The following is a 14,235-nucleotide window of genomic DNA, read 5'->3' on the forward strand; positions in this document are numbered from 1 at the left end:
ACCTTCCCTTCTAATTTCCCTCTGCCCACTTGTTACTTCTTCCCAGATGCCAACCTCAGCAGGGATGCCCTGCTGTTGCTCTCAGGGCAAAGGGTCTGCTGAAGGCCAGGCATTCTTGTACCTCTTCTACTGTTCCTGAGATCAATTCCTCAGTCTTATCACCAACTCTGTAGCAGGAAACTTGTGTTCTCTCTTTCCTCTCTGATCCCATCCCTGAGGGATCACACAGATTTTCTCCTCCTCCAACCTTTCCTCTCCCAACTTCTCAGTAACCCAGAATCTAATATCAGCAGGCATTTACTCTGAACACACCACCTGAGCAAGCCAGAAAAACAGGCAACAAACAGCCATCACACTATCTGAAAATCCAGAAAGAAATCAGAAACCAAGGAACAAAACACTCACCCAACAAAGGCAAGTTCAGGAATTAGCGCCTAGACATATAATCACCCAAACACAGGTTCCTAGCTGGCAACATTAAAACATAATGACCATGAGGACAAAATGTTCTCTCTCTCTTTTTTCCTTTTTAATTGGATATTCTCTGTATTTACGTTTCAAATGTTATGCTCTTTCCCAAACTACCATACCCGCACCCCCTCCCATTGCCTCCATGAAGGTGCTTCTCTCTCAACCACCCTCTCCCACCTCAGCACCTTGGCATTCCCCTACACTGGAAAAACTAACCTTCACTGGACCAAAGGTCTCTTCTCCCATTGATGTCAGACAATGTTATCCTCTGCTACATATGCAACTGGAGCCATGGGTCTCTCCATGCATACTAATTGGTTGGTGTTTTAGTCCCTGGGAACTGTGGAGAGTTTGGTTGGTTGATAATGTTGTTCTTCCCCTGAGGTTGCAAAACCTTTCAGCCTCTTCAGTCCTTTCTCTAGGTCCTTTGCTGGGTCCCCATACTCAGTCCGATGGTTAGCTGTAAGCATTCTCATCTGTATCAGTATGGCTCTGGCAGAGCCCCTGAGGAGGCATCCATATCTGGCTCCTGCCAGTATGTAGTTCTTGGCATCAGCAATAGTGCATAGGTTTAGTGGCTACATATGGGGTGGGTCCCCAGATGAGGCAGCTCCTGGATGATCTTTTCTTCAATCCCTGCTCCTCTATTTGTCCTTTCATTTCCTCCTCTGAGTGTTTTGTTCTCCCTTCTAAGAAGGACTGAGGCATCCACATTCTGGCCTTCCTTCTTTTACGATCTTTGTGTGGTTTAGGTATGAGTGTAATTGTTGCTTCAAAGAATGAGTTTGGTAGTGGTCCTTCGGTTTCTATTTTGTGGAATAGTTTGGAGAGTATTGGTATTAGGTCTTTTATGGAGGTCTGATAGAATTCTGCACTAACAACACCTAGTCCTGGGATTATTATTATTATTAATTTTTTTGGTTGGGAGGCTTTTGATGTCTGCTTCTATTTCTTTAGGTGTTATGAGGCCGTTTAAATGGCCTATCTGATCCTGATTTAACTTTGGTACCTGGTATGTGTCTAGAAAATTGTCTTTTTCCTACAGATTTTCCAGTTTTGTTGAGTATAGGCTTTTGTAGTGGGATCTGATCATTTGTTGAATTTCCTCAGTTTCTGTTGTTATGTCTCCCCTTTCATTTCTGATTTTGTTAATTTGGATACTCTCTCGGCCCCCTCTAGTTAGTCTGGCTAAGGGTTTATCTGTCTTGTTGATTTTCTCAAAGAACCAGCTCCTGGTTTTGTTCATTCTTTGTATAGTTCTTTTTGTTTCAATTTGGTTGACTTCAGCTCTGAGTTTGATTATTTCTTGCCATCTACTCCTCTTGGGTGTATCTGCTTCATTTTGTTCTAGAGTTTTTAGGTATGCTGTCAAGCTGTTAGTATATACTCTCTCCTCTCTCCAGTTTCTTTTTTGATGGCTCTCAGAGCTATGAGTTTTCCTCTTATCACTGTTTTAATTATATCCCATAATTTTAGGTATGTTGTATCTTCATTTTTCTTAAATTTTAAAAAGTCTTTGATTTCATTCTCTATTTTTTCCTTGACCAAATTATCATTGAGTAGAGCATTGTTCAGCTTCCATGTGTATGTGGACTTTTTGTTGTTTTTGTTGTTATTAAAAAACCAGCCTTAGTCCGTGGTGACCTGATAGGATACATGCGATTATTTTGATCTTCTTGTATCTGTTGAGGCCTATTTGTGACAGACTATATGGTCAGTTTTGGAGAAGGTATCATGAGAAGTGCTGAGAAGAAGGTATATTCTTTTGTTTTAGGATAAAATGTTCTATAGATGTCTGTTAAATTCATTTGGTTCATAACTTCAGTTAGTTTCACTATGTCTCTGTTCAGTTTCTGCTTCCATGATCTTTCTCATCCATTGATGAAAGTGGGGTGTTGAAGTCTCCCAATATTATTGTGTGTGGTGTAATATATGCTCTGAGTTTTAGAAGAGTTTCTTTTATGAATGTGGGTGCCCTTGTATTTAAAGCATAGATGTTCAGGATTGAGAATTCATCTTAATAGATTTTTCCTTTGATGTGTAAAAAGTGTTCTTCCTTGTCTTTTTTGATGACTTTTGGTTGAAAATCTACTTTATTCTATATTAGAATGGCTACTCCAGCTTTTTCTTGGGACCATTGCTTGGAAAGTTTTTTTCCCAGTCTTTTACTCTGAGGTAGTGCCTGTCTTTTTTGCTAAGTTTCCTGTTGCAGCAAAATTTTGGATCCAGTTTACATATCCAGTCTAATTGTCTATGTCTTTTTATGGGAGAATTGAGTCCATTGATGTTAAGATATGTTAAGGAATAGAGATGGTTGTTTCCACTTTTGTTGTTAGAGATAGAATTATGTTTGTGTGCTTCTTTTGGTTTTGTTGCAAAATTATTTTCTTGCTTTTCCTAGGGTGTAGTTTCCCTCTATGTGATGGAGTTTTCTGTTATTATTTTTTGTAGGGCTGGATTTGTGGACAGATACTGTGTAAATTTGGCTTTGTCCTGGAATACCTTGGTTTCTGTCTATGGTAATTGAGAGTTTTGCTGGATATAGTAACCTGGGCTGACATTTGTGTTCTCCTAGTGTCTGTATGAAGTCTGTCCAGGATTTTCTAGGTTTCACAGTCTCTGTTGAGAAGTCTGGTGTAATTCGGATTGGTCTGCCTTTAATATATTACTTGTCTTTTTTCCCTTACTGCTTTTAGTATTCTTTCTTTGTTTTGAACATTTGGTGTTCTGACTATAATGTGTTGGGAGAAATTTCTTTTCTAGTCCAATCTGTTTGGAGTTCTGTAGGTTTCTTGTATGTTCATCATCATCTCTTTCTTTAGGCAAGGGAAGTTTCTACTATGATTTTGTTGAAGATATTTACTGTGCCTTTTATTTGGGAGTCTTTGCTCTCTTCTATTCCTATTATTCCTAGGTTTGGTCTTCTCATTGTGTCTTGAATTTCCTGGATGTTTTGAGTTAGGACCCTTTTGGTTTGGTTTTGCATTTTCTCTGACATTTGTGTTAATGTTTTCTATGGTATTTTCTGCCCCTAAGATTCTCTCTTCCACCTTGTGTATTCTGTTGGTGATGCTTGCATCTGTGACTCCTGATCTCTTTCTTAGGTTTTCTATGTCCAGGGTTGTCTCCTTTTGTGATTTTTTTTATTGTTGCTATTTCTGTTTTTAATTTATTCATCTGTTTGGTTGTGTTTTGCTATAGCTCAAGTGATTTTTGTGTTTACTCTTTAAGAGCTTCTACTTGATTGCTTGTGTTCTATATGTCTTTAGTGAAGTTATTCATGTTCTTCTCAAGGCCCTCCATCATCAACATGAAGTATGATTTTAAGTCCAAATCTTGTTTTTCTGGTGTGTTGGGATATCCACTACTTGCCTTGGCAGGAAAACTGGTTTATGATGTTGCCACGTTGTCTGGGTTTCTGTTGTGTAGGTTCTTGTGCTTGCCTCTTGCCATCTTGTTATCTGTGATACTAGTTGATCTTGTTGTCTCTGACTGCAGCTTGTTTCTCCTCTGGGTCTGTGGGCCTGTAGGCTCAGGAGGAAGATTGCTCCTGGGTGTTTAACTCTCTGTGAGTATGCTGTGAGTCCTGATGGTGGTGGAACAGCTCTGGCTCTAGGCACAGAGGGAGGCCGAAACAGTCTGTTCTAGGGCAGCAACACAATGCCTGTGCCCAGTGGCCTCTCCACAGGGATGGTCTCTCTCAGTGGAGAGAAAGTGGGGACTCACCAATGGGCTCAGGAGGGAGAGTGCTCTTGAGGCTCTATTGGGTTCTCAGCTCTCTGCAGGCAGGCCATCACAAAATGTTCTCAATAGAACCTAGCTATCCTACCAGAGCAGGCCCTGGCTATTCTAGCTGAAGCACAAGAAAAAGACCTTAAAAACAACTATATGAAGATGATAGAAATTCTCAAAGATGAAATGATAAATCCTTTAATGAAATCCAGGATGACCCTTCCCCCCTCGAAAACAAACAAACAAAAAACAGAAAAAAAATTGGAGGAAATAAACAAACCCATTAATCCAAGAAAATACAAACAATTGGTTGAAGGAAATGAATAAGACATAAGCATGTATATAAAATTAACAAAGAATGCAAACTAAGAGAATTCTGAATAGAAAAAAAATTAATTTGAACAGGGACCACAGTGAAAAGCTTCACTAACAGAATGCAGGAGATAAAGACTCAATAGAAGAAATGGATACATTGGTGAAATAAAATGTTTAATCTAAAAAAAAAATACTCTTGACACAAAACATCCAGAAACTCTGTGACACTATATAAATGCCAAATCTAATAATAAGAACAGAAGAAAAAGTATCCCAGCTAAAAGGCCTAGAAAATATTTTCAACAAAATCATCAATTAAATAGACTAGCAAGAAAATAAAATACCCTCTCCATATAATAATCAAAACACTAAACATACAGAAACAATGAAAGACAATTAAAAGCTACAAGGGAAAAGACTAACATATAAAGGCAGACCTATTATAATTACCTGACTTCTCAGTGGAAACTCAAAAGGCAGAAGAACCTAGGCAGATGTGGTGCAAACTCTGAGACTACAGATATCCTTCCAAACTACCATGCCCGGAACAATCACCATAAATGGAGAGATTGAGATGTTCCATGATAAAGTCAATAACTATCTACAAATCCAGCCTTACAGAAGGTGCTAGAAGGAAAATTCCAACTTAATGAGGTTAACTAAATCCATAAAAAATAATCTCACACCAGCAAAATTGAAAAAGAGAAACACATGCATATGCCTGCAGCACCACCACCATTAACAACAATAAAAAATTATAGCAGGAATCAACAATCATTGGTCATTAATACCTCTCAATATAAATGGTCCCAATTCCCCCAATAAAACACAGACTAACAGAATGGATGTGAAAACAGGATCCATCCTTCTGCTGATCCAAGAAACACACTTCGATATCAAGGATAGACATTGCCTCATGGTATCAGTTTGGAAAAAGGATATTCCTAGCCAATGTACCTAAGAAGAAAGCTGGTGTAGCCATGTTAATATCAAACAAAATAGACCAAAACTAAGCAAAGAAGAGGGAAGAACACTACCTATTCATCAAAGAAAAGATACACTAAAATAACGTTTTAATTTTTAAAAATCTATACCCCAAACACAAGGACACCCATGTTTTTAAAGGAAAAACTACTATAACTTAAATCATATATTGACCCTCATTCACTCATAGTGGGAGACTTCAATATTCCACTTTCACCAATAGACAGGTCATCTAAACAAAGACCAAACAATGGGATAATGTTATGAAACAAATGGACCTAACATATATATTTACAGAACATTTTACCCAAATACAAAATAATGTAACTTCTTCTCTGCACCTCATGTAACTTTCTCTAAAATTAACTATATAGTCAGACACAAAGCAAGTTTCAACAACTACAAGAAAATTGAAGTAACTCTCTGTATTATATTAGGCCACTTTAGATTAAAGCTAGATAACTTAAGAAACAATGGAAATCGTGTAAACTCATGGAAACTGAAAGACTCTCTACTAAATGAAAAAACAGATAAAAACAGAAATAAAGACTTTCTAGAATTCAATGAAAATGAATGCACAACAGACCCAAACCTATAGGACATGTTGAAAGCTGTTCTGAAAGAAAATTTCATAGCACTAGGTGCCTACATTTAAAAAGAATAGAGAGATCACATACTAGAAACTTAGTAGCACACCTGAAAGAAAGCTTTAGAGCAGTGTTTCTCAACTTGGGGGCCACAAGCCCATTGGGAGGTCAAGTAACCCTTTTACGGATTGCCTATGATTATTGGAAGCATATTTACATTACCACTTCATGACAGTAGCAAAATTACAGGTATGGAGTAGCAACAGAAATAATTTTATGTTTGGGGATGACTACAACATGAGGAATTGTAATAAGGGGTTCACAGCATTAGAATGGATGAAAACAGCTGCTGGAGAACAACCAAAAAAAAAAATGCAAACACACACAAAAGGAGTAGAAAGAAAAAAACAAAACCTGGGATGAAATGAATGAAATAAAAACAAAGAAAACAATACAAAGCATCAAAAAATAATTGGCTTTCTGAGAAAATGAACAAGATAGATAAACCCTTATCCAAACTATTTAGGCAGAGAGACTATCTAAATGAACAAAATCAGAAATAGAATGGTGGATATTAAACAGACACTAAGGAAATCTAAACTATTTCATTAAATAGAAACAAAGGAACGCTACTTCATTCATTCTATGAAACCATAACTCTGACACCTAAACTACACAAAGATCCAACTAAAAAAAGAGAACTATAGACCAGTTTTGCTTATGCACATTGATGCAGACATACTCAAAAAATTCTTACAAATTGAATCCAGGAATACATCAAAACCATCATTCACTATGAGCAAATTGGCTTCATCTCAGGGATGCAAGGTTGGTTCAATATATGAAAATTTACTAATGTAATCTATTATATAAACAAACTCAAAAATTACATGACAATCTCCTTAGATGCATTAAAAAACATTTGACAAAATACAACACCCCTTTATGTTAAATGTATTGGAGTGATCAAAAACTCAAGACCCATACCTAAACATAATAAGAGCAATTTACTGCAAACCAACAGCCAATATCAAGTTAGATGAAGAGAGACTTGAAACACTAAAACTGGAGAAAAGGCTGCCCACTCTCTCCATATTTATTCAATATAGTATTTTAAGTTCTAGCTAGAGCAATAAGACAAAAAAAGGAGATCAAGGGGGTACAAACTGGCAAAAAGAGAAATAAAGGTATCACTATTTATAGATGATATGCTAGTACTCATAAGTGACCCCAAAAATTCTACCAGAAAATGTTGACACCTGATAAACATCTTCAGCAAAGTGGCTAGATACAAAATTAACTCAAATATATCAGTATCCTTCCTTTATACATATGATAAACAGACTGAGAAAGAAATTAAGGAAACAACTCCCTTCACAATAGCCACAAATAGTATGAAATACCTTGGTGGTAATTCTAACCAAACAAGTAAAAATCTGTATGACAAGAACCTCAAGTCTCTCAGAAAATGAAGAGATCTCCCATGCTCATGGATTGGCAGAATTAACATAATAAAAGTGGCCATCCTACCAAAGACAATCTACAGATTTAATGCAATCCCCATAAAATTTCCAACATAATTCTTCAAACACATGGACAAAGCAATTTTCAAATTCATCTGGAAAGGCAAAAATGCCAGAATAGCAAAAACAATTCTTAACAATAAAAGAACAGCTGAGGGAATCACCATCCCTGACCTCAATCTCTACTACAGAGCAATAGTGATAAAAACTGCATTGTACTGGTACAGATACAGACAGGTTGATCGAAAGAATAGAATTGAAGGCCTAGAAATAAAACCACACACTTAATGCATACTTGATCTTTGACAAGCAAGCCAAAAATATACAATGAAAAAACAAAAGCATCTTCAATAAATGGTGCTGGTCTAACTGGCTTTCTGTATGTAGAAAAATTAAAATAGACCTGTATTTTTTACCTTGCACAAAGCTCAAGTCTAAGTGGATCAAGGACCCCAACATAAAACACTGAATCTAATAGGAGAGAACGTGGGAAAGAGCCTTGGACATTGGCACTGGGGGAGATTTCCTAAACAGAACTCCAATGGCTCATGCTCTTAGATCAAGAATTGATCAGTGGAACCTCATGAAACTAGAAAGCTTCTGTAAGACAAAGGACATGGTCAATTAAACAAATCAGCAACCTACAGACTGGAAAAAAAATCTTCACTATGCCCATATCCAATAGAGGGCTAATGACCAAAATTATAAAGAACTCAAGAAGCTAATCACCAAAAAGACAAACAACCCAATCAAAAATGGGGTATAGAACTAAACTGAGAATTCACAACAGAGGAATCTCAAATGGCTGAGAAGCACCTAAAAAATGTTCAAAGTCCTTAGTGATCAGAGAAATAAAAATTAAAATGACCCTGAGATTCCACCTTAGACCAATCAGAATAGTTAAGATCAAAACCTCAGGTTGATGAGGATGTGGATTAAGAGAAACCCTTCTTCATTGCTGATGGGATTGCAAATTGGTACAACCACTTTAAAAATCAATTTGGAAGTTCCTCGAAAAATTAGAAATAGATCTACTGAAGGCCCAGCAATAACACTCTTGAGAATATACCCAAAAGATGCCCCATCATGCCACAAGGGTGCACATCCCACTATGTTCATAACAGCCTTATTTGTGATAGCCAAAATCTGGAAACAACCCAGATGTTACACAACATAAGAATGGTTACAAAAAATGTGGTTCACTTACACAATGAAATACTACTCAGCTATTAAGAATGAGGACATCCTGAGTTTTGCAGGCAAATGGATGGAACTAGAAAATATTATCCTGAGTGAGGTAACTCAGACCCAAAAGGACACGTACTGTTTGTACTCACTAATAAGTAGATATTAGCCAAAAAGTACAGAATACCCAAGACACAGTCCACAGAACTCAAAGAGTTCAAAAAGCTGAACAGCCTAAGTGAGGGCACCCCAGTCCCACTTGGGAGGGAGAAGAAAGCAACCACAAGGGGGGAGGGAGGGACATGGGAAAAAAGGGGTCAGGTGGGGGAGAGTTGAACATGATCTGGTATTGGGTTGGGGGAAAGGATTGAAACCCTGAGGGCCAGCAGAAAGAATGGAAACGGGCAACTATGGGAGGTAGGAGGTTGGGAGGACCCTTCAGAATGTACCAGAGACCTGGGAGGTGAGGACTCAAAGGGAGGGACCCTAAATGAAATGCCCTACAGTGAGGAGAGGGAACTTGTAGATTCCACTCCAACAGAAAGTTATGGCATCACGTGAGGGATGGAGTTGCCATCCTACAGTCAGTACTGTGACCTATAATTGTTCTGTCAGAAAGAACTGCAGGGATGGAAATGGAGAGGAGCCTGAGGAAAAGAAAGTCCAGCTACTGGCCCAAAGTGGGATCTAGCTCAAGGAGAGGCTCCAAGGCCTAACACTTTGGAATGCTCACAAAAAGAGATCTATCATGACTGCCCTCCAAAAAACCTAACCAGCAGCTGAAAGAGTCAGATGCAGATATTTGCACCCAACCAATGAACAGAAGCTGCTGACCCCTGTGGTTGAATTAGGAAAAGCTTGAAGAAACTGAAGAGGAAGGTGACACTATAGGAAGAGCAGCAGTCTCAATTAACCTGAACCCCCAAGATCTCTCAGACACTAGATCACCAACCAGGCAGCCTACACAAGCTGATATGAGGACCCCAACACATATACAGTAGAGGACTGCCAGCCAGGCCTAGGTTCACTCAGAGAGGATGCATCTAACCCTCAAGAGACTGGAGGCCCCAGGGAGTGGGGAGGTCTGTATGAGTGGGCATGTAGGTAGGGAATCCTTATGGAGATGGTGAGTGGAGATTGTATGGGATGTGGAACAGTAGGAGGGTGGACTGGGAGGAGAATAAAATCTAAATTGGAAAAAAAAGAAAAAAGGAAATTATAATCAATAAATAAGTAAATTCTTTTTTAAAAAGAATACTCAGGACATACTTTAAAATTTGTACTTCATGCAATTGGAAAATCTAAAAGAAAGGAATAATTTCCTCAAAATTACAAAAGTTAAATCAGGATCAGATAAACAAGTTAAATATTCCTGTAATCCCTAAGAAAATAGAAGCAATCATGAAAAGTCTCCCAACGACCCCCCCCCCAAAGTTTAGGGCCAGATCCAGATGTTTTGGTTTTAGAGCAGAAAGATAACCAGATGTTCAAAGAGTTAATGCCAATATTCTTCAAATCATTTCACAAAATAGAAATATAAAGAACACTGCCACATTCATTTTCTGAGATCACAGTTACCCTGATAACCAAACCATATAAAGAGCCAAGAAAGAGAATTTTATATAATTTCCTTCATAAACATTGATATAAAATTACTCAATAAAATGCTTGCAAACCTAATCCAAGAACACATCAAATAGGCTTCATCCCAGAGAGACAGAGATGTTTTAACATACAAAAATGTAATCCAACAAATGAACAAACTGAAAGAAAAAAACCCACACAATCATCTCATAAGATGCAGAAAAGGCATTTCACAAAATTCAGCACCCCTTAATGTTAAAGTCCTAAAGAGGTAAGAGATACAAGGTACATACCTCAACATAATAAAAGCAATATACAGCAAGCAGATAGTAAACATCAAATTAGAGAGAAACTCAAAGCAATTCCAGTAAAATCAGGAATAAGACAAAGTTGTTCACTCTTTCTGTATCTTCAATATCTGAAGTCTTATTGAGAGCAATAAAAAACACTAAAGGAGATCAAGCGAATGCAAATTGAAAAGAAGTCAAAGCATCATTATTTACAGATGATATGAGAGTGTTTTTAAGTGAACCAAAAAATTCCATTCCTACAGCTGATAAACAACTTCTAAATGAAGTGGCTGGATACAAGATTAATTCAAGGAAAAAATCAGTAGCCTTTCTATAAACAAATGACAAACAGGCTTGGAAAAAAAAAAGGAAACAACACATTTTACAATAGTCTCAACTAAGCTATCTTGGGGTAACCTTAACCAAGCAAGTGAAAAACTTGATAAAATTTCAAGTCTTTGAATGAAGAAATCAAAGAAGATATCAGAAGATGAAAAGGTTCCCCGTGGTTATTGGTCAATAGGACTAAGAAAGTAAAAGGGAACACCCTACCAAAAGCAATCTATAAGTTCAATGTAATTTCCATAAAAATTTCAACACATTTACAAACTTTGAAAGAGCAATTTTCACCTTCATATAGAAAAACAATAAAAAAAAAAAAACCCAGATAGCTAAACAATCCTAAACAATACAAGAACAATGAAAGGTCTCACCGTTCCTGATTTCAAGTTGTACTACAGAGCTATAGTAATGAAAACCTTATAGAGTTTGGCAGAATTGGCATAAAAACAGATAGATCAATGGAATCAAATTGAAGGCACAGACATAAATGCAAACACATTTAGACACCTGATTTTTGAAGCTGGAAATGCATACTTGGAAAGAAGGTAGCATCTTCAACAAATGGTGCTGGTCAAATTGGATGTTTGCATGTAGAAGTATACAGATAGATCTATACTTATCACCCTGCAAAAAACTTAAGTTCAGGTGAATTAAAGACATCAAGATAGAACTAGATACATTGAACCTTATAGAAGAAAAAGTGGGAAATAGCCTTTAATACATCAGCACAGGAGAAGACTTTCTAAACATTGATAGCATTGGCTCTAAGACTGACAATAAATGGAACCTCACAGAACTGAAAAGCTTCTGAGTAGACACTGTCAGTTGGACAAAGCAGCAATCTGTAAAATGGGAAATGATTTATAGCAAGTCCACATCTGATAGATGATATATAGATAGACAGATAGATAGATAGATAGATAGATAGATAGATAGATAGATAGATAAAGATAGACAGACAGATAGATAGATAGATAGATAGATAGATAGATAGATGATAGATAGATGATAGATAAAGATAGACAGATAGACAGACAGATAGATAGATGTCAAAAAACTAATAATCCAATTAAAATTTGGTACAGATCTAAAGAGAATTCTCAATGGAGAAACTTTATATGGCTGAGAAACAAATGTTCAACATCTTAACAATCAGAGAAATAAAACTCAAAACTACTTTGTGATCTCATCTTACTGTGAGAATGGCGAAGATCAATACCACAAGCAACAGCTCATGCTGGTGAACATGTATAGCTAGGGGACACACCCTCATTGCTGGTAGGAGTACACAGCTGCACAGACATTAGAAAATCAACATGGCATTTCCTCAGAGCGTTGAGAATGGATCTACCTCAAGACCCAATTGTTTCATTCTTGGGCATGCACCCAAATCATACTCTATCCCATCACAAGGACACTTTCACAAACATATTTATTGAGGCTTTATTCATAATAGCCAGAAACTGAAAACAACCTAGCTGTCCTTCAACAAAAGACTGGTTAAGGAAAATGTGGTAAGATTATACAATGGAGTATTATACAGCTGCTAAAATATGGCATCATGAAACTTGCAGGCAAATGGAAGAAACTAGGAAAAAAAATCATCCAAAGTGAAATAACACAGACCCAGAAAAACAAATATTGCATGCATTTACTTATAACTGACTATTAGCCATAGAGACCACAGTAGCAAGAATGGGGCCTACATGGGTCTGTGCCATGTCTTCTGCATATATATTCCAGCTATTAGCTCTGTATTTTTATGGAACTTCTTAATTGTGTGTCTCTGACTGTTATGCCTGCTTTTGGGGATTCTTTTCTTTCTTTCTGTTGGACTACCATGTCCAATTTCTATATGATAATTTTGCTTTTTCTTATTTTCTGCCATGTTTAGTTATTGCCTCTTGAAAGCCTGTCATTTTCTAATGAGAAAGAAAGAAGAAATGGATCTGGGAGGGAGGAAAGGTGGGAAGGAACTGGAAAGGGTGGATGTAGAAGAAGCTATGATCAGGATATATTGATTAAGAAAATAATCTATTTTTAATAAAGAAAATTCTTTTCATATCAGTCTATTTTCTTGAAATTTTCATTTCTTTACAGCTGAATAAAAGTCTGTTTTTAAAAAAGAACAAAACAATTTTGGCAAGATAAATGGGGACCATTGCCTACTGTTCCTAGAAATGAGAATGGTCAATAGATGATTATGGTGCAGCCATTTGTAGATAGCATGGTAGTTCCAAAAAACACCTTCAAATAGAACTACTGTATGATCCATCACTACCACTTTCTACACATTTCCAAGCAAACTGAAAGCAATAATTCTGACACCATCTACACTTCCATGTCAACAGCAGTATTATTCAGACATTGAAAAGATAGAAAGGCCCAAATGTCCACCAACAGATGAATAGATAAAGAAAATGTGGTGTATACACATCTACATTGGGATGTTCAGCCATAAAAAGGCAGTTCTGACATATGCAACAACACAGATGGATGGACAGTGCAGACATGGTGCTAAGAGAAATATACCAGCCACAAAAAGACAAGTAGATCATCCCACTGAGTGGGGGTATCAAGAGGGATCGGGCTCATGGGCATTGTGAGTGATCTGTGGTTGTCATGGTAGAAGGGAAGCCAGAACCCATTGGTTAAGTGCATATAGACATTTGCTGTTTCCTGATTAAAACATTCTAGAGATTGATTTCATGACAAAGTCAATATACTTAACCTACTGAGCCACCCACTTAGAATGACTGAAAGTGGAACATTGTATGTTGTATTAACTTATCATAATTTTAGATATGTAATTGTGATGATGAAATAAATTCATTGAGATCTACTTTCTCTTAAAGTAACTCCAGAAAAAAAATGAAATGACCACTATTCAAATTGAATACCCACCAATAAGGCTTCCACAATGAGAACATCCTGGAATTGGTAAAGGAAGATGCAAATAGACCAATGGAGCACAATTAAATCCATCTTATAAAGTCAACATTTCTTTGACAAAGAACCAAAGATTTTGCAATAAGCAAAATGAAAGATACCTCAAAAGTGGTTTGGAACAAAAAGATATTCACATGGAAAAAAAAAGACACTGAATCTCTAGACGCAAACATTATAGATTTACAAAAATTTACTGTAAAATGTGTAACTATTAAGTTCCTAAAATAGGTATGGAGATTACCGTACACACACACACACACACACACACACACA

This window comes from Micromys minutus, assembly GCF_963924665.1.
Source record: "Micromys minutus genome assembly, chromosome: 1".
Taxonomy (NCBI): Eukaryota; Metazoa; Chordata; class Mammalia; order Rodentia; family Muridae; genus Micromys; species Micromys minutus.